General features: G+C 26.9%; 1 long non-coding RNA gene across 1 annotated transcript in view; it reads left to right on the top strand.

Moving 5' to 3' along the window:
• LOC126550883 (uncharacterized) overlaps window positions 1-20,671 on the top strand; it is a 46,869-nt gene extending 26,198 nt beyond the window's left edge. The window contains exon 3 of the long non-coding RNA XR_007604939.1: window positions 20,496-20,671. This is a non-coding gene — a long non-coding RNA (uncharacterized LOC126550883). The remainder of the gene's footprint in view (window positions 1-20,495) is intronic.
• Window positions 20,672-21,137: the final 466 nt, after the last annotated feature.

The following is a 21,137-nucleotide window of genomic DNA, read 5'->3' on the forward strand; positions in this document are numbered from 1 at the left end:
CGACTTTGCGTTGCAAAAAAAAAAAAAAAAATTCGCACTTCAAAACTAAAAAAAAACAGAGGAATAAAAAATAACGACGATATAAAACCCAAAACCCTTTCATTAAGAGCGCGCACCTAACCAATTATCATTTGCGTCGCGTCGCAGTCGGGTAGGATAATTTTATTTTATGAGATATATGTATTTTTTTTTTTAAGTATAAAAAGTCAAATGCCGTAATCGCTTACGTTATATAAATATATATATAGATAGAGAGAGAAAGAGAGAGAGAACGAGAGAGATTATGGACAGATAGATAGGTATACCGTCACGGTGGGTGAGAGAGGCGAACCCACCTCCACTGCTGACTATATAACGTTCCACTCAATTGGGGTGCAACTGGGCGTGGTCATACTGGTGACAGCGGCGTGGTGATGGCGGGTGTTACTTGAGGGGTTAAAAGTGGAAATCGTCGTACCGTGCAGGTGCGGCACGCAGTGCTCTCCGGTTAATTAAAGACAGTGGTAATAGTAGTAGTAGCAGTAGGAGTTGTAGTTGTTGTTGTAGTAGCAGCAGCAGCGACCTCGATGGCTGTGTATATAGTTTTGTGTGCGTGGAGTACTGGCCGTTATCGAGCGTTTAAAATCTTATCATTAACGCGGGCGCGGAAGGACGTGCTTAAACCGTGGCCGGACGAGTGGTATGCCGGTAGACGGGTCCTGAGGGAGGGGTTTGGCATGGCAGCGTGGGAGGTAATATTCACCAAAAATGGGTTAATCGGTCTAATTAAAGACGAAAGAGTGTGGTTATCCAAGGATGCGTATATAGGTATCTACTATATATCTATATTAATTAATTTATTAATAAATTACGTGCCGAGCCCTATGAATACAAAAATGTTAATGTTGAATACAGTTTGGATTATATTATAATTAAGAATAAACAATAGAAATAAAAGAGGTACAAATGCTAAAGAAGTAGGTGCCTATACAAATTTAAAAATCATTTTAACCAAACCGAATAATTATCAAATTAGAAAGATGAGGTACACTTTTCCGATGGACATTAATGACTCATCTTTCATATTATAATATATCACTATAATAGACCTATACAATATTATACATATTATTATTTATTATGACTTGATCGTAAAGTTAAGGAAAAAAGTTTACAGTCCAGAAAATTCAACTGTGAGTGCAGTTTCTCCGAAATTATTTGTTAATAACTACCTATAGAAGTTATAATACGTATAATAATACTTAAGTGCATAGCGATAATATTGTATTGACCGCTGAAAAGTAAATTGGAACGGATGCAGAGCACAGTATATGTGTTATTCTTCGAACCATAATATTACGTATATGTGCACGCTTGCTCAAATTTTGGACGAGAGAAGGCGAAAAACGGTCGGGCGAAAGGTTTTATAGAAAGGGTTGTAATGCGTTCGCGATAACATTGAGAATGAAACGCATGATCCTCGTTCGCCCGCTGAAAACCCTCCGCCTCATCATTCGGTGAAAACAAAACTTCTGCGCTCCCAAAATACATTTCCACCGAATTTCAACGCCATTATTATGTATATATACGCATGTGTCTGGAATTACCTCTTTTGTATGAGTTTCCTACTCAAAAGTTCGAACTAGAGTGGCCAATAATGTTTTTAATAATTATATCTCAGAATTTTTAAGAGCTAAAATAGACAAAATATGTAACAAAAGAAAATGTTAATTATTTGTCAACTTACTTATTAGTAAACATGTATATTGTGTTTACAATAATGAGTAGGTACTTAACATATAATATCACGATTTTTGTATCGTACAAAATATTTTAATACATATGACGTACTTTTAAATATATATAAGTATTTCATACAATTTAAAGATTAACTGATCGACAATTTATTGTTATAAAAATAATTTAAAATCAATAATAAGTACTAAAAAAAATATTTTTTTCATCAATATTGTGAAATTATAAAGTATATTAAGAAGAAAAAGTTTAATTTTACCTGAATACCTGATAAGAAATTACATAATCTAAATATTCAAGTATGATGTTTTTTCAATATTATTAAACTAAGGAAAAATATAAATTTTAAGTTTTATTTTTAAATCGTTAATATATAGAGCAGATTTTCAACTTATTATGAAATAAATAGAGGACATAATACTATTCTATGTACAAAAACACGTAAATCCTACCATTTCCAACATTACGTAGATCAACGTCGTACTATGGGGGAGTTTTCGTTCTAACATCCATGTACACTGTAATATAAATATTATTTAATTATTTACGTATACGAAAAACGGTTAGTGGTATTTTAAGTTAAACTTCTATTTATCACCAAGTATTATTGAAAGATTGAGGAACTAGAGGATTCTAGGAGGTAAAAGAGTGATTTTTACAATTTGATAATTTTGACGTAACCGAGATAATATCAATACAAGATGTTTTAATTTTTATTTTAAAAAAAAATTACATGACTGGTGATGTTTTCATAGAATAACATAAAACAAATTTTTAATTTGAAAAAAATATAGTATTAATTTTTTTTTCTTTATGTATAATTTTTTCTTTTCTGATTTATGAAAAACCACCGTATGAATTGCAAGTTCACGAAATTCGATATTCTAATAGAATTTTTTAATGAAACCTGGTTCTCTGTAAAATTATTAATACAATCATTTTATTTTATAATGATTTTTAATTTTAACGTTTTGTTTATATATTATACATGATAGTTTAGTATTTGTTAAAAAAAAAATAGGCGTTACAGTGGTTATACAAATATTGTTCATTATTTTTTTTAAAGCAGCTCTATCTCCGTCAAACAATGATTTATTTCGTCTCATACGTGTAAATATGCCATAATAATTATGGCAGTGCGGATATAATGTAGGGTCGTTGTATGTGTTACTTAAAATTTTTCGTATGTATAGTATTGTAATCTTTTTGTCGTTGCGGTAAAAGCCTTAAAACAAACACTTTTATACTTATTTTTGCGCCATGTCTATCATGGTTCTTGGCTTGAGCACAATTCAACGTATTGAAATAATATAACATTTAGACGAGATTTATAATATTAATGAATATCAAAAGTTTTGTCCAATAAAATGTAAATTTTATATACAAAGATTGATTGACGATTGTGTGTTCTTTTTTTTTTAATAGAACTGTGATTATATTATCGTATACATTTTATTCAGTCACAGAAACATGTAGTGAATTTAAAATAAGTCTCACCATGTCTATAAGTTTGGTAAATTTGATGTGTTCTTTTGTTGTTTTGAATTCATTCTTTTTTTTTTTTGTTATTGTTTTCGAAGAGCGAAATTCGATTATTAATTTAAATATATAAATTTTTATGAAATAATATTATTTTGTGTCCCCTTTTCTTTGTATATTAGAATATCCTCGAGCCAATCTTACTAGTATCCACTATCCATACAATTCCCTAGACGCCATTTTATTTTACCCCCGACTAAGTATTTGGTCACAACTTACTTCGTGTTCATTTATTTAAACTCTCCTTAAAACCCTAGTACTTGCACTCTATTCTTTCGAAAAGCATTGTGCTATGTTGTAAACCTTTTTCAGATTCATTTTTGGTGCCATATAGATCAATCCTTTTTTACGTATTGTACATCTCTTAGTTATTTTCCATTTCTATTTGAAATACATTTAGTGAAAAAATGTACATAAATGTATTACATTTGTTCAAAAATAGTTTTACTGTGAATATTATCATTTAAACTGTGTGTACTCAGCGTAAATTTTGTGTGCATAATTTTATATTGTTTAAAATATTTTTAATTAATTTACAAAGAAAGATGTTTAATGAATATTTTTGTATTTTATTTCTTATTATATTCCGGTTAATTTTTTAACGTAAAGTTTTAGAAAGTTATAGTGTAAACATATTTTTTAAGCACCCGTAGATAAAAAACTAATTAGAGATTAAAAATGGTTTTTAGTAATTTATTTAATCATTTACCTATGGTCAATTTTTTTGTAAATATTCTATGCCTCATAGCGATACCAATACCTCTATACTGTTATCAATATTTTTTAAGATATTTAGGTCATAGAGTAATATTAATCTATGATTTGGGTATTGAGTATTGAGTTTTTTTTTTTTTGAATCAAGATTTTCAAATTTGCTAATAAGCTATATTGTACGATTTAGATCATAAATATTCTTTTTATCTAGTTTGTAAATATTGAATTTTTCTGAAATTAAAATTCTCACAATAGTTCAATCATTAGATTTATTAAAATAGTATTTATGGAATTAAGTAAATTTCATCAAAGAATTTCAAAAAAGTGAAAATTAGTTAATAGATCATTATTAAGATACGAAAATATTTACTTATTACCGATTAATATTATTATTACATATATTTTGAATAATTTATTATCAAGTTCAGTATAGTATTACATATAATATTTATATTCCGTGTTGAAAATCAATAACTATACAATTTTGATTTTGTAACTAATTTAGTCATAAGTAACTTACTGTTTAAACATTTAACAATAACTTATTGGATTAGAATCTTAATGAAACATCTGGTAATTACATAATATATCACACATACACATTATACAGAGTATAGTGAAATAATTTCTTTTCATACAAAGTGTCCTATAGCAAAACTAATTAAACATAATATGGAGTTTTCGTTTGAAAAACATGATATTTGTAAAAATAGTATCAGGAGTCCTTTTTTAAAAAAATATGAATATTTTTCTTTTTCAAATAGTTACGATTAAGTTGTGAAGTTGTGATAAATTAAAACATTTCAATAATTTACATATTATTAATGAAAAGCATACATAAGTCACTTAATTCTGCAGTAATTGCCATAACGTATGTTATGATATTGCATTTTATTAAATTATAATGCATTTATGTCGTTGGAAGGCGATTAGCATATCAATATTAATTATTAACAGACCTGCAGTACACACAATTTTAAATTTACGTTTTTGTGAAAAAAAATTGTCTAATATAATTTTTTTAAATGTAATCGTGAATATCTGCAGTGAACAGGTTACCTGTTACAGGTATCTTGGTGGTTCATCGACGGGGTCTCCATAAAATTGATTTTCTCAGAAAATTATAACAATACTTCCACCTATTGTTTTTCTTATTATAAATTTTATTTATTATATATAAATCACTATAACTATTAAAAGTGTACAAGTATATTATGACAAGTAAGAATATTAACTATTGTAATCAGAAGTTAATGGAACAGATTTCGATATTTTTGGTAATTATAGGAGATAATTAAAGAACAGTTTTTATTTAGAGAACATGTAATATAGTAGTCTTATAGACCTCGCATGTTGTCAATCATTAGGTTTTGTTTATTTATTTTTTTTAATAGCGTCTTGCATGAAAAACTATAATTTATATCAAGATAGATATTTCCGGTATATAACACATAAAATGTATACAAAGTAAGTTCGAATGAAAAGTTTGGAAAATAATCTCTTTTGAAAACCAATAATATTAAACATCACAAGCTTATGCGATAAACAATTTTCGCGTAGTAATTTGAACTTCTTATACCAATATGTGTACTTAATTTCGTAATACTACACAATTTTATAGTTTTGTATGTAAAAATAAGTGTATAAAATACACATATTTATCATTTAAAAAGCATCCAGACCTTGGAAATTTGAAAAATAAAGTTGAAATACAAATGCTTGTTCATTAATAAATACATATTATATTAATGTATAATAGTATTGATTATACTAAAATAATATTATACATGGTATAATATAATTATGAACTATTTATTTCGTATATTCCGACTGTTTGATGTAATTTATTTAAATTGTAATATTATTAACGAATAATTAGTTTTACAACTGCACTAAAACAATTTAACTTGAAAAAAAGTGGGACTATTTTTTTTTTGAGAATAATCAGTTTATTTAATTAATTCGAATTATGCATAACCAAAGTTACATTTTTAGATAAATACCCATTTTTTTACGAACTTATATGTATTACTCATATACTATTTTGCTTATATACAAATTATATCTCTATGTATGATAATATATCAAGTACTAAAGTACTAAACTATTATTTGATACAATTTGTAATACTGATTAAATGTTTCTTTTATATTTTTCCAAACATTGACATTATTGATTTTTATAATTTTTACGTTAGTGGATATGAATCTATTGGTTTTATGTTGCTGGATATTTATTCTTTCTCTTCAAAAACTTTTTGTTTATACTTTAGGTACAATCTAAGGTTTAAGTGTTCAATTTATGGTATATTAAATCAGAAAAAATGACATTATGTTACAAACAAATAATGCATACAATACAGTGGTTGATTTGTTTGTTAAGTTTTAACCCCTAATCGTTTATTTTATAAATGTTATCTATATCAGTTGAGGGTCTTCTGATTTGTTATGTCTACACTTCGGTGAAAACTTAGATAAATTATTTAAAAAAATGCATTTCTTCATTTTTATATTCTAAAACTGGATTTTTTGTTTTAATATTATTATTTATTATTAAAGAGGTTTGTAGATTATGATTTTATTTTGTTGTACTTAAAGTAAAAATTATGGTTTTTTATTTGTTTTTATTTTAAACCCTGAAGCGAATCCCTGTTTTCAGATGTTTTAGTTGTGAGTCAACAGTTTTAATCTGTTTTATAATAATATGAAACAATGTTTTTCCATGCTCGCACCTGTTCTTGTTCAAACCTGAAATCCTCTTCGTGGTTATAAACAGAAAATTTAATTTAAGTGATATGGTACATGTTCCGTACCTTTTATAATTTGTATAATATACCTATATACATTTTTTTGATTTTCAAACGTTCTAACCCTTATCAAATCATAATATATAGAGTGGAAACTGCAAGGATAAAAAATAATTTATTCTATATTTTCAACCTTGTGTGTGTGTTATTTTTAAACAAAAACTCTTTTGAAAATAAAATATGAACATCACAACGTCGCTGAAATAGAGTTAAAAATAAACTTTAATAAAACTAAACTAGAGAATAAAAATATTATTTACTTTATACCGTTTTCAAATATCTAATAATTGATTGTTAATAGATATCTAATTAAATGAATGAAATATAATTTTATGTGTTGAATTAATTCAAAAATAATTTATGGGGTCATCCACTTTTGCGATATTTAATATTTACAATTAGAATGTATAAATAACAGATATGTTAAAATTATAAGTTAAATTTATTAATATTGTTCTTATAATTTAAAATATAATTAATTATAAGCAATTATGGCTGGTATAATGCTTTTTTTATATATATCCGATTTATTACTAAAATACGGTAACTAATAAGTATTACAATTATTTAGAATATTATTTATTATTATTTATTGTGGAGAATATTATACCGTAAACTATGTTTTTTTAGCGTTTCTTAGTATTTCAATGAATATAAATTGTTTAATTGATAATATATAATATAATGCTTCGAATTATTAAACTATGTTTGTTATAATAATATATATGTATAATTAATATTTTTTTTTTCATTTCTAATTAATATTTTCTATCATTAAATATCGGATTTTCAGTATAATTTTTCTATAAACTAATACATTTCATGTTTTTCCTTTGTTTAAAAAAACGAAGGATAAAAGTTTTTTCTTTTGTTTAAAAATACTTGACAACTAATTCCAGAATTAAATATCTTGAACATTTTCAATATTTTATTTTAAAATTTTCGTCTTGAACAACCAACTATTAATATAATCAATTAAATTTTTTTTTTATATATGTATAATACTTAATTTAATATTATAAAATTGTTTTGTTTTATCTCGATTTAAGTGAATCTATAAATATTTTTACCTTCGATTAATATGTATCAGTTAATTTTTTAGTTATTAGAGAATAAAATAACTATAATTTATTTTGAGATGGTTTCTATACAATATTGTACATAGAGTAAATAAATTAGTTTTATTATTATCATGGCTAAATAAACTAAATAAATAATAAATTAATTAAACTAAATAAAGTTTATTTAGCCATGATTATTATGTTCAATTCATATTTTTCCCTATAAAAATATTCCGATAATAATATTATAATATTATCATAATCTTGGTATTTGAAAATAGTTTTGTCTTGTACATTTTTTTCATTTTCACTTAACATACTTGTGTAAATATGAAATCGTTTGGTTTGGTTTGCAATTTAGGTATAACTAAAGCTCATAATATAAAATAAAAGGTATATTGTTGCTTTAAACATTTACATTTTTTAAACATTTTCACATCTCTCGAGCACAATCGATGAATTTGTGTTCGGACATGTCAATGAGTTAACGTAGAATACACATAGTTTAAGGAAATCTAATAATACATTGAGTGTAAACTGATTAATAATGTAAGTCTTGTCTAAATACACTACAATATACAACATAATTTCCAATCACTGTTTCCAGTCACATTGGTTAAGTTTATGCGCGTAGTACCTATTTAGATTCGCTGATAAAATATTATATATATATATTAGTGTAGTTATTCGCATGATATACAAAATGTAGAACTTCAAAGCCTACAATTTACTCGATTCAAAGCCTAACGAAACTTCTCTGTATGGGGCGTCTTGCAACGTTATAGTCTTGGAATTGCATTTGCAAACTCAACGTGTTAAACATTAGGTAACTGTATACTAGATCTACGTACATATGGCGAATATGCTGCTTGTAGCATGGGAATCTAAATTCAATTTTCGAGCTATGTTAATCTAGAAAACGTTATCAATTATCATCATAAGGAAATTAATTTGAATATAATTCGTCCGTTTAGTTATAGAATAATATATCATATTAAAACTAATTGGATTCGTGATTAAAAAATAAATATGCTCGTAACGTACTATTTATTATAATTTATTTATAAATCACTATGCGTGTTCACTTTATTTGATTAAATGATATAGTTATTTAAAATTTGATTTCTGGAATTTTCAAAATAATATACCTAAAATTTATAGTTTCAAAATATACCTAAAAAAAATATGATACTTATGTGAAACGTAATAATTGTTTCAGTAATAAGCCTAATAAATTAATTAGAAAAAGACCTAAAAACTAACTACTTCTAATATATATCATTCAGAGATGCGTTTATTTAAATTATTATTTATCTCCAACAAATAACGCAAATAAAACTAACAAACCTGAAGCTTTTCATAAACATTTTAATGCACAATTTTATCATTTGAATATACACTATACATGGTTGATGTTTTGATTAACAACCAGACAGAATAAATAAATTAAAAATTAAAAATAAATAGAATAAAAAACCAATTTAATATATAAAAAGGGATTTTTTTTTACTCATAGTGAATAAAATTTAAGTTTCGTAACTTTTCGGGCCGTTAGCACTATACTTTATGTTGTATTTATATGGGGTGATTTACCAAGCATTTTTACTCATTTTTTTTCTTCGATAATGTATGAACTCAAACCAATCCTAACCTGATCTTTAGAAATTTTAAATATCATTTATGACTATATTTTCAAACTTAAAAGTTTTTTTTTAAACGAGAACCTCTTTTTTACTATAAACTATTTAGCGAATAATTATTCAGAAAGTACTTAGGTACTTGACAAAATTGAAATTTAAACCAGTATTTTTTTTTTTAGAGTTATTTAAAATATTTATTTAGGATACAAAGTCTAGGATGGTGGATTTTAGAGATATTTAATTTTAAAATATTGATAATTAATATTAATATATTAATATTTAATACTCACGAGTTTTGTAAGAATAGTCCAAGTTATAATATATATATTTGATCCAATACAACATCTCATTTATAATTTCGTGAGACCATTTTTAAGGACTTTTATTCTTATTGTAAATATGTTGATGACTTATTCTCTAATTTTATAGTTGAAATGAGAGGTTTTTCTGTGAAAAATGAAAGTCTGTATCATCGTAGAACACTCTGTAAGTACCTAGTATGAGTAATCTTAATACTTTGAAAATTTGATTTGTTCTTCAAGTAGGTAATAATTTATTGTTGAATTAAAAAATAGAAGTGTGCATGTTTGGTCAATCACTCTGTATATATCAAGACCAATCAATGAAGTGTTCGGGGTCATAGATTATAATGATACAGTTTTTTTTTTCAAATGTTCCATTATTGTGACATAAAAGCAATGCGCGTGGTGAAATCGATTTCTGCAAGTAAACGTCATTATATTATTTAGCGTTTTCCGTAGCGATATAATACGACGTATATTGTTGGCGTTCGCTGTTCTCTCGCTCTGTACGTTTTTTTTTTCACAAGTCGTGTAAATAATATAAAGCTTCTGTTCGTTTTATCCTCTATCGAACCAGTCTTATGTCGGATCGCAATAACGGCGGAGAACTGAGTGCGGACAAGTATCGAGTGGGATTGGACTGCGGATTTGTGCAAGGGAGAGTAAAAGTGTTGTGTTGCGCTTTTTTACAGTATAAATCAGCCCCGAACACGGTGGGAAACGTTGAAAATACGTTGTGTGTGTGTGTTCAGAACGATGGGATTGTTTTCTGCAAGTTTGCTATTATTGTTATACGCTATTATTGTCGTATATATATATATGAACGTCAGCGTCGTCGGGTGGCTCGTTCGATTCTCTCCACCGGTTTTACGACCTTCGGTTCGGGTTGCCAAAAAACTATTCCCGAAAATTATGACCGATCCGTTTTATGGCGTCAGTATACGTATAAATGAATTTTAAAACTATAAATTTATACGCATCGATATCATATACGATAATACATCACAATTATTTCATAATAATAGTGATTATTCAACGGTTTCAAAATGAAAATACGACCAAGGGTCACAATACTAAGAACGAATTTTAATATTAATTATTGATAATCGAAATCGTATACATGCCATCATATGTCTGATGATTAGTGTGCGTATACTTTCAATACTCTAGGTGAATAATTATTACATCATTTTTAAAACTATAGCAAACAATCAAGTGAAAATTTATTGTTTTATTTATGGGAATTTAGTTTTTATTTAATTAAGCATTAAATGGTAAAAAAACAATAACTAACAGTTCCGTCTATACGTTTTGTAAATAAATATTAAAATATATTTTAGTGCCGTTTAATGTTTCCACCAACGCGTGTATATACATTTATAGCTTTACTAACAAAATGGAGACTCTATGCTTTTTATGTATAGAACAACAATTTAAGCTTCAGTGGATAATAATATTTTATTACTTTACGTGGTGAAATTAAAAAATAACAAAACGATAAAATATAAATTTGACATTTTACTGATTTTTTTAAAGAAAAATAATAAATAGAACGCTCCTCATAGCTCACTTTTCAAATAGCAGTATAATTGAAAATGGAAATGGAATTCATATTCAGAGTGATATATTTTTCTTCGTAAAATGATTAATTTATTGAAATTTTTGTTTTTGAAATTTTTAAGTATATTTAAAAAATAAGCATCATATTTTCAAATATTTAAGATTTTTATACCATTATATGAGTATTCGCTTAAGTAATGGAAAGGATATTATTTTCAAATGATACTCAACCTTTTTTACTGTGAATCGTTAATCAGTTGATTTTTTCTTTAAAAATCTTGAGATCTAGACTAAAATTTGTACGAATTTCTAAATTTGTATATTAATAAAATGTATATGTATACCAAGAATAATAATTTAAAAATATATTATAATAAACTTATTTTTATGCTTATTATACTTTATTATACTCGAAACAAATTATACAAATTATAATATTTTAATAAATATATAAATAAATATAAATCAATTTTTATAAATTTTATATCAGAACAGGACTCATACATCATTCTAAACTTGTTATTTAGTACACAAAGTTAAATAATTTAAGAACTACTAGTTCTAATTTCGACAAATTAAACATATCAAAAGTAATTTGCTTAAGAATTAACAGCAACAAAAGGTGATTTTTATTTGGGAAAAAATGGCATGCCACAGGATATTCTTAAATACTATAAAAATATAAATAATTCAAAGTGTAATCCTTAAGTACCTATACTTAAAAATTCCAAAAATCAGAACTTGAATAAATTAATTATTTAAGAAAAAATGGGATGAGAATCCTAAGCGAATTACCTTTTATATTTATAGATATTAATCTTCCATCTCGGTATCTTATATATACAATTATAATATAAAAACAATTAAAAATTTTTTCCAAAAAGAGTTTTTGATAGTTTTCAGTATATTATATCGTTTTATATAAATATATACATATACATAAATATACAGTATATAAGTGCACTTTCAGCACATTTTGATTCATTCTTTTTATTATGTTCAATAAATATAACAAATACTTGTCTATGGATTTGTAACCCGCATGACCTAACCTAAAAGTTAGTTAATAAACTTAACTGTTTTACACTCTCGTTTATTTAGGATTAAGACGTTATATAATGTGTTTGACTTGATTCAGACAATGCTCGGACTTGCTGAGATTAAAATTTTTATAATCTTTCGATTTGTACCCACATTTTAGGTTTTACGAGTATACCTAGAGCGGATGTTGATAAAAATACTATAACAGTTTTATTTTAAATAATTAAGCATTGGGTTTTAAAATATAACATTTATAGGTTATAAAATGACAAATGGAGTGATAAATTATTATATTTTTGATATAATTACATTGCCTTTCATAGAAATCGTGTACCGAAGAATCATATTTATTGGTATCATGATAACCGAGGCGATCATGCCATTACATATTATATAATATTATGAATACAACATCGTTTCGTTCTAGAGCTGAAAAAATGTTACAAGTGCATGGCACCGTATAATGGTGATCCCACGAGTGTATATAATATTATATGTGCGTGAGACCAGGTTTGGCGGGGGTGGCGTACGTGTCCGGGAATCTTAAACTCGACGATATGTATTTATTCATTCAGTCGACACGGCCGCGGTTGCTGACGTGTAGAACGCCCATCCCTTCTTTGCAGACAAATCCAACCCGCTCCTCTGTCATCTCTTAGCATCGTTTCTCAACCCCGTCGACTTCAACTCCACCCAGAATCCACCAACTCTTGCAATCCTGACTCACTACCGACCAACACCTCACCTTTCTTCCAACGGCCCGACCATCGACCGGGGGACCTAAATCGGCGGTGTCTAACACCTATAAATAATAATAATAATATCACGTGTCGGGCACCGACAGTAATGATACATATTACGAAGGTCTCAGTCGAAACGATACATTGTATCAGCGGTTCCAAACTTTTTTTTTCACGGTGCCTTTTTAGGATCAAATTCAGCAGTGGTTCCCTGCTGCAAATACCATGAAAAACAGAATAAAATAAAATTCTTTACATTTTTAATTATTTATTATGAGCCGTAGACCACGGTGCCCTTAGGAAGTGTTCGCGGTGCCCCAAGTGCACCACCGCAGTGCACAGTTTGGGAACCGCTGCATTATATATTGTACGTACACGAGTGCGACCATCTCGCCACGACCGACTTTAACAAATGAGTTTCTCAGTTTTTTGGAAACACCGCCACTAACATCGCATATTACACATCAATAATAACCATTATTAGCAAGGTTTAGATAATCATTAATTAAATAATTTAATACTTTCGAAAATCCCACTTGGAACGCACCACAATTTAGTATCAAGTGTTTATGTAATACTCTTATTTTTTAATTTTGATCTAAAATAAACTATTATTAACTATTATAGTCGAGCAAATGTAAATGTCAGTAAAAAGTAATGTTTAAATAAACAACAAATTTTCATTTTCTATAATGGACAATTTAAGTGTTGCTCTTACTTAAATTTACTATTAAAAAGAAGACAAATTTCGCCCTTGTAATAAACGCAAAACGAAATATCATTAAATACATTATATTCGTTATTTTTTTTTTGTTATTTTTGCTTAGAAATATTCTACAGCTAAAATTCGATGATCGAATGACATATATAGTTTTAGCAGGGTTCAATCGTGTGGGAGTTTTAAAAATCATAGTTTTATGTAAAAAAAAAAATGTTCATGAAATGAATTGTTGGCATCAAAAGATCGTAATTGACGCGATTAAATAATTTGATGCTTACAATACTTGACGGACGGTAAGTACTGAAGAGTACACTTCACTCTGGTTGCACACTTACACAACAACTACGAATATTTACAGATGATATGATTAAATTGCGCATAACACCAATCATGTAAAAAAATGTACTTAATCGTTATTCATTAAGCACAATAGGCATATAACAATAACAATATTTAAATAATATTATAATGTTGTAACAATATTTTTACCACAATAACAACAGAATTTATGATGGATTTTATTAAAATGTATTTTTTTTTTTTTTTTTTTGATAATAAACGCTTAAACCTACGGAGATGTATTACTTGAGGTATATACGTGACTTATATATAACTAATCGTATAACATAAGTATAATAATATACTAGGTGATTCATTTAACTGTTTACATTCATCATTTTGAAAAGCTGTTAAATATTATTTTGAAATAATTTGATTTCAATTTTATTTTAATTACTACTATTTTAAAGTTGTTTGCTTTTTAAATGATGACAAACATTATAAATTTCATTTTCTGAAGTAAAATATTTTTTATAAAATATCAACTTAGATAATACATGAAACACATTTTCAAACCAGTTAATTAGACATTATAAAGTTTTAATGAGTGGAACAATAAACATTGTTTTTCCGAGTATTCCTGCATAACTCCACTCCACTCTGAACTATGAATACTTATAATTAATTAATTAAATTAACTACTTGTTCAATATTTGATTATTATACATTAAAACACTTGAAAAATATTCTACTTCAGAATATTAGATTGTATTTTATGTTATTATTCAAATAAGTGAAAAACTTAAAAATGATAACGATAATTTATTGTTTTATAGTATCTTTTTATTCAAATAACATTAAATTATGTAAAGATATTTCTTTAAATATATTTATTTGTCACGGTTAATTTTGAACATTTAATTTTCAATGTTAAATAACATTTTTAAAAATGATCTCTTCCTGTCCAGTATGGATATTAGCTTCCGCCGAATGTCGGATGGAAGTTACTTTTAAATTCAGATTAATAGGTATGATTAATATTCATGTAGAACGCTTCGATAAGTTTTATCCAATGTAAGTTAAATAGTGGGTATAGTATAGTAAGTTGTTGACGAATTACTGTGATGTTCTTTGAAAATAGATGACGATGATATTACTGATAAAAGGTATAGGTATGACAAAAATAGAGTGTGACAATTTTGGAAAAGTAATGTTTTCACTCTTGCCACTCACCAAACTGTCTAACAAAAAAAAAAAAGCTAAAATTAATTAAGAACAATAAGAGTAGATATTTAAGTATAGAATACCATTTCGTACAATATTTATTTTAGAATATATTTATTTATTATATATTTCAATATTAATACATATTTTGATAAATAGAGGTTTTAGATATGGAAATTAGTATGGCCGTGACTTCGTTTTTCCCTTAATATCACATAGAAAAGAAATTGTTCAAATACTTTTGTAAAAAAAAAACAGTTTTCTACAAAAACCGCATTAAATACTTGTTTTATACATTGATATATATCAGTTGTGTGATAACGGTTTCGGTTGAGACATGTCGCCGCGGTTGCTGCTGCAGACGTCGTTATGATTAAAATACTATACTATTCTATTCCCGCTGTGATATTAATTTATTTAACTATTTAATTATGGTCGTTGACTTGGGCTCGGTTACTCAGTAGTCGGTTGGCGTGCGTTAAATTTTATAGCGTAATATTTTGTGGCCACAATGGCCATTGCAATTGTCTAATAATTTTAAAACATATTATAAATACTACTTAATATGTTAAATACTATTTTATACTATTAAAATATATTTTATTGTGTTCGGGCTTGTTGCTAAGTTATAATAATAATATTAATATATTCTGTTCGGTTTTCGTTAAGTACTTATAATTACATATAAACCGGACTAATAAAGGCCGTGGACTTGATCGTTCTCGACGGACACAATTCCCGAGCTCATCAGTCGTATAATCGACGTTTTATTAAACAAGAAACCGACAATTCTATTTTAGATGTTTTTTCATCTGAAAAACGTCATTGGACAACAGTTTATAAACCAAAACACTGTGCAACGTGATATTATTATTATTGCGCGTCTGTCTTTAATCGCATATACGAATATCGTCTGCCTCGATCGACAATCGTCGGATAATACTCGGAATACTTTTATGAGTCTTGTTTGTACTTCAACCAAGCGTATTCCATCGATTCTATTGATGCGTGGCGGTTAACTCCGATAATGCCACTCAATATATCTATACAATGCACATAATATAGTGCAGGATATAATGGTTCCACTGTTTACTATCCGGTCTGACACATCGACCCGTATTATACTTTCTTCCGACTAACAACCAAAACACATATCCAAATTAAACTTCGTTGCAACTTATATTTCTGTTAATAAAATTTTGATCGGTTAAAATGCTCACCAAATCAAGCATGGTAAAAGTGTATGTGTTCAGTGAAAGGATAGCTTTATAATGTTTTGAGCTTTTCAAACAATTTCTAGACATTTTGACCATTATAATTTAATATATACGCACATGACATGTGTGTGTGTGTGTGTGTGTGTGTGTGTGTGTGTGTGTGTGTGTGTGTGTGTGTGTGTTAAATTATATATCGATGGAATTGTACTTAAAATCATTTAAACATTTACAATTAATTTATTTTAGAGTTTACAATGAATTGTTATGAAAGTTTCTACTGTCACTTTTGACGGAATTGTAAAACTATGGTTTGTAGTATTACAATTTTTGGTATTCACATATTCGTTGTAAATATTATATGTGGTATTTTGCTTTTTTGATTTTATTTCATGTAAAATAATTTTCATTCCATTTCCCAATCAAAGTAATAACTTATTTTACACCTTTGTATTGAACTTTTATAATTTTTTTAATAATTATTGTTGTACTTATGTTAATGCAATATTTTATATTTTTTATGGGCATTAAAATTAAATTATAATATATATTATATTGTTTTATTTTTAATTGTACACGATAAATATTTTTTGAGTATCAAAAACAACAAAAAAAAAATGTATAACTCATCTTTTTTTTCAATTTATCTTTAAACATAACAATGTTTCTTGATTGTGTATACTTTTCAAACAACAATATAAAATTAGGAAATTGTTATACGTCATGGTAATCTAACAAATAAAATATTATTTCAATTTGAAATCAAATTAATTACGAATACATTTTAAATTAAAAAATGTGGTGCATTTATTTAAATACACACAAATATATGTATGTAAATAAAATGTGTGGTTCACAGAGTTTCACATCGGAAGAATTTCGAGTCATTGAAAACTAAATAATTCATAATATACACAATGTGATTCACCAAGTATTATAAAATAAAATGAATTTATTTAAATTTTGAATTTTGGAATATTTAAATATACTTTAGTAACATATTTTCAAATCCTTGAAATTTGTTCTACTATTTAATATTCTGTGGTGATATAAATTTCTGTTTTTGAGTTAGTATATTCATTTTAACTATAAATTATAATAAATTGATCATTGTTTTGAAATTTTTTATGTACCTAAGTATATATTTCGAAATTCAAAATAGTATTTATCAGTTATTTGATTGTTTATTATATAAAATATGTGTAATTTTAGATCTGGTATTATTTTATTTTTACATATTTTTATAAATTATTAATGTTGGTAGATTAATATTAATCACAAATATTTTTAAATCATCATAGCACCTAAAACCTTCCAAATTTATTATCATGGACGTATTATCCTTAGTAGCCAATTTTAAATAATTAAAAATTATTTGTTCAAACTTAGATTCAGACACATTAAAATTTTCAAAAAAATTATACACTTATCAATTTACAGTAAAATATGAGAAACCCTAATTAGAAAAAAAGGTTTTCGTATCTCTATGGGGCACTCCTTAAAAAGGCTGTGAGGAATCTTAGTGAGCCACCTGTGTACGTAAAGGAGTCTTATCATATCTGTAATATGACCTTGAGGTTTCAAGTGTTCTTATATTTAATTTGAGTAAGTACATAGTTATAACGAATGGTTGTTGTCTACTTGTACGCCATTTGAAAGAAAATGGTTCAATACTTGAAAATTTCAAAAATCGAAATTCGAATAAGTGCACTATTAAAGGATAAAATGCGGATGACTGTGTTCAGCGAATCTCACGGTATATAATATCAGAACTACATTGCGTCTGTAATTCGGTCAGACCCGTGTGACATCGATTGGCGTTTGAAATCCGGAGGAAATAATATATATTAAACACGTCGAATCGAGCGGAGATGCGGAGTGCTCCTCTATATATATAATATATATATGTTTATATTTGTGTGTTTGTGTGTGTATAAGATCTGAAATATATATATATGTAGACAATATATACATAGATGCAAGTGACATTTTGTGCAGTGGAGTAAAGGAGCGAATGCGATGTTCGCTGACCGGATATATCTATATTATATAATATACGGGTGTTAGCGGGCTTGTCTGCGTAAGACGATAGCTGAACAAAATCGCTAGGATTTTATCTGATATGTATAAGTACATCGTTTCTCACTATTTCTGGAATCGCAAACGAATATAGCACCAAATAATAGTCTATGTAGAAATATGCGGTTTTAGTACGTAAAGCATGTAAGCATAATAAGAAATCGACTGGCATCTTTTGGACAATTGGATGACAGATTTGTCAAAGGCGTAACGCTATTATACCGCATACAATAATTATGATAGTGAGTCAGAGGTTAGGTTAAGTATTTTTTCAAACACCAAATTTAACGAGATAGATGGTCTTGAGTTATAAATGATCTAACATTTTTTTGAACTCTCTTTATATTATAAAGATATGATTTTTTGAATCATTGTAAATCGCTCGACTCTTATATTGTAATGGAAATGGTTTTTGTGTTTTAAATTCGTTAAAATTAAAATTTTTTTTTCCTGTAATTAAAACGGTCATATGCAAATAGGTGGATTTTTTTCTTTTTTATCGATATTCAACGTCTAAACAATAAAAACTGTTGATTTCCTTATAAGAAAAAATAATTTATACTCAATTTTGATCGATTTGACGTATGTATCATCGTATAACATACTATACCTACCTAATTTCTATACACACAGAAAAATAAGCTAAAAATAACATTGAAAATAAAAAGTCCTTATAATAACATATTCAGAAAATAATTAAAATATAGCTATTGATTTTTGTGTTTGGCAGATCCTGCAGATAAATATTTTTCTATAGATTTCTGTTAGATACAAGACGTATATAAATGTCTCTTAAAACTGTCCTGAGAAAAACGGGCACACTTACCTTTTGAAATATACTATAATAATCAACTATTGGCCATCAAATCGTATTAAATTCAGTGGCACATACACAAAACACACTAGATCTCGAATTGACGGTACGCAGGTGCGAATACAGTTGGCACCAATTTTTTTTTCATTTTACAAAGGTAGAATTGAATCCTTTTTATGTGTCCTTCCGTTTTTCCTAAAATGTTTTATTCATAATCGGTATTTTTTTTTATTTTTTTTTTAAACCCAGCGTCGTATGCCAGCCATATTTCGTATACGGTTCGAACATTCGCTGTTAATAGCCACATGATTTATTAATTCCTTTAGGGTCCCTATCTGCCATTATACGATATACATCTTCAAACAGGTAACACTATTACATTCTCTTGGAAGGAAATTAGACGGTAAAATGCGTATTAGTAATGCATACACGAGGAATGACCCGAGAATATTTACGAATTACCGCTATGCGTATATACATATAGCTTTTGAATATTTGATACGATTCCCCTGCCGTGCACTTGTTCGAATAAAACCCTGTTTTTTTTTGCGTCAGTGCGATAAGAATCCGATTGGAGTTTTAAATATGTATTTCGAAAATGGAAAACTCGGTTTTTTTTTTAATTTTTCAATTAATAACTATTAGTATTATGTAAATCATCAATCTGAACTGTTGAAGATTTCTGAATAAAATTGGAGATCACGGTAAACGTATAGCGTTATATACATGTAAATTATCTTCGATTGACGTGTTTTGTCAGTTATTGTTTAATTCTCATCACGATTGTTATTTAAAATGTATAACATAAGCATTCAAAGTAATCGTAAATAACGTATTTACTACCTATTAAATATTATAAAAGAATATAAATGACCTAAATCCACTATATTATTACATATTATTGTACTTGAATTTAAAATATATGGTTTTGTATTCTTTGTATTGATTCGAAAATGTAGATTATTAGCTTTCAAAAATATTTAATATTAACTCTACTTATAAATATAAATGTATTGTTTTTTTCTAGATTGAGTTACACGCATCGAATTTGAAAAAAAAGATAATTTTGTTGCTGTTTTCTTCAATTGAGTTCAAAGTTTCAAAGAGCTTGTCTCAAATTGTTAAGCTTCTTTTGGTTTCCACGTGGTTTCGATACTAAACAAGGAGGTGGTTGACTGTAAGACGTTAAGTAAAGTGTTGGTTCTTCTCTTCGTATAAGATGGCTGTTATGGTCTGTTAACTTATTTGTAAAATATATATTTTATATCAACGAGAAAACAAAAATCGGTAAGTACAAAACTTTTCCAGGATATTTCATTCATATGATCTAATAAGTTACCTACAAATTTATAATTTCTTTTAAATATATTAATTATTAGATTTTATTCAAGTGTACAGTCCCTTTATATAACTGCACTCTTTTTAACTAGAAAAAAATATTTAAAATATAATATTAATTTAATATTATTACTTTATTTCGTAATTATTATTACGTTTAATCTACTCGCATTCGTATTTAAATCCATTACAGTATTCCTTTTTATGTCCAATGACCGATTGTCATTTGCCAGGAGTTTCCAATGTATAATTTATCAGGAACTTATGAATTAAAACTTAAAGGTATTATAGACATTTTTTGAAAATATAATGCGCTTATAAATGTTGAAAA

This window comes from Aphis gossypii, chromosome 3 (assembly GCF_020184175.1).
Source record: "Aphis gossypii isolate Hap1 chromosome 3, ASM2018417v2, whole genome shotgun sequence".
Classification (NCBI taxonomy): Eukaryota; Metazoa; Arthropoda; class Insecta; order Hemiptera; family Aphididae; genus Aphis; species Aphis gossypii.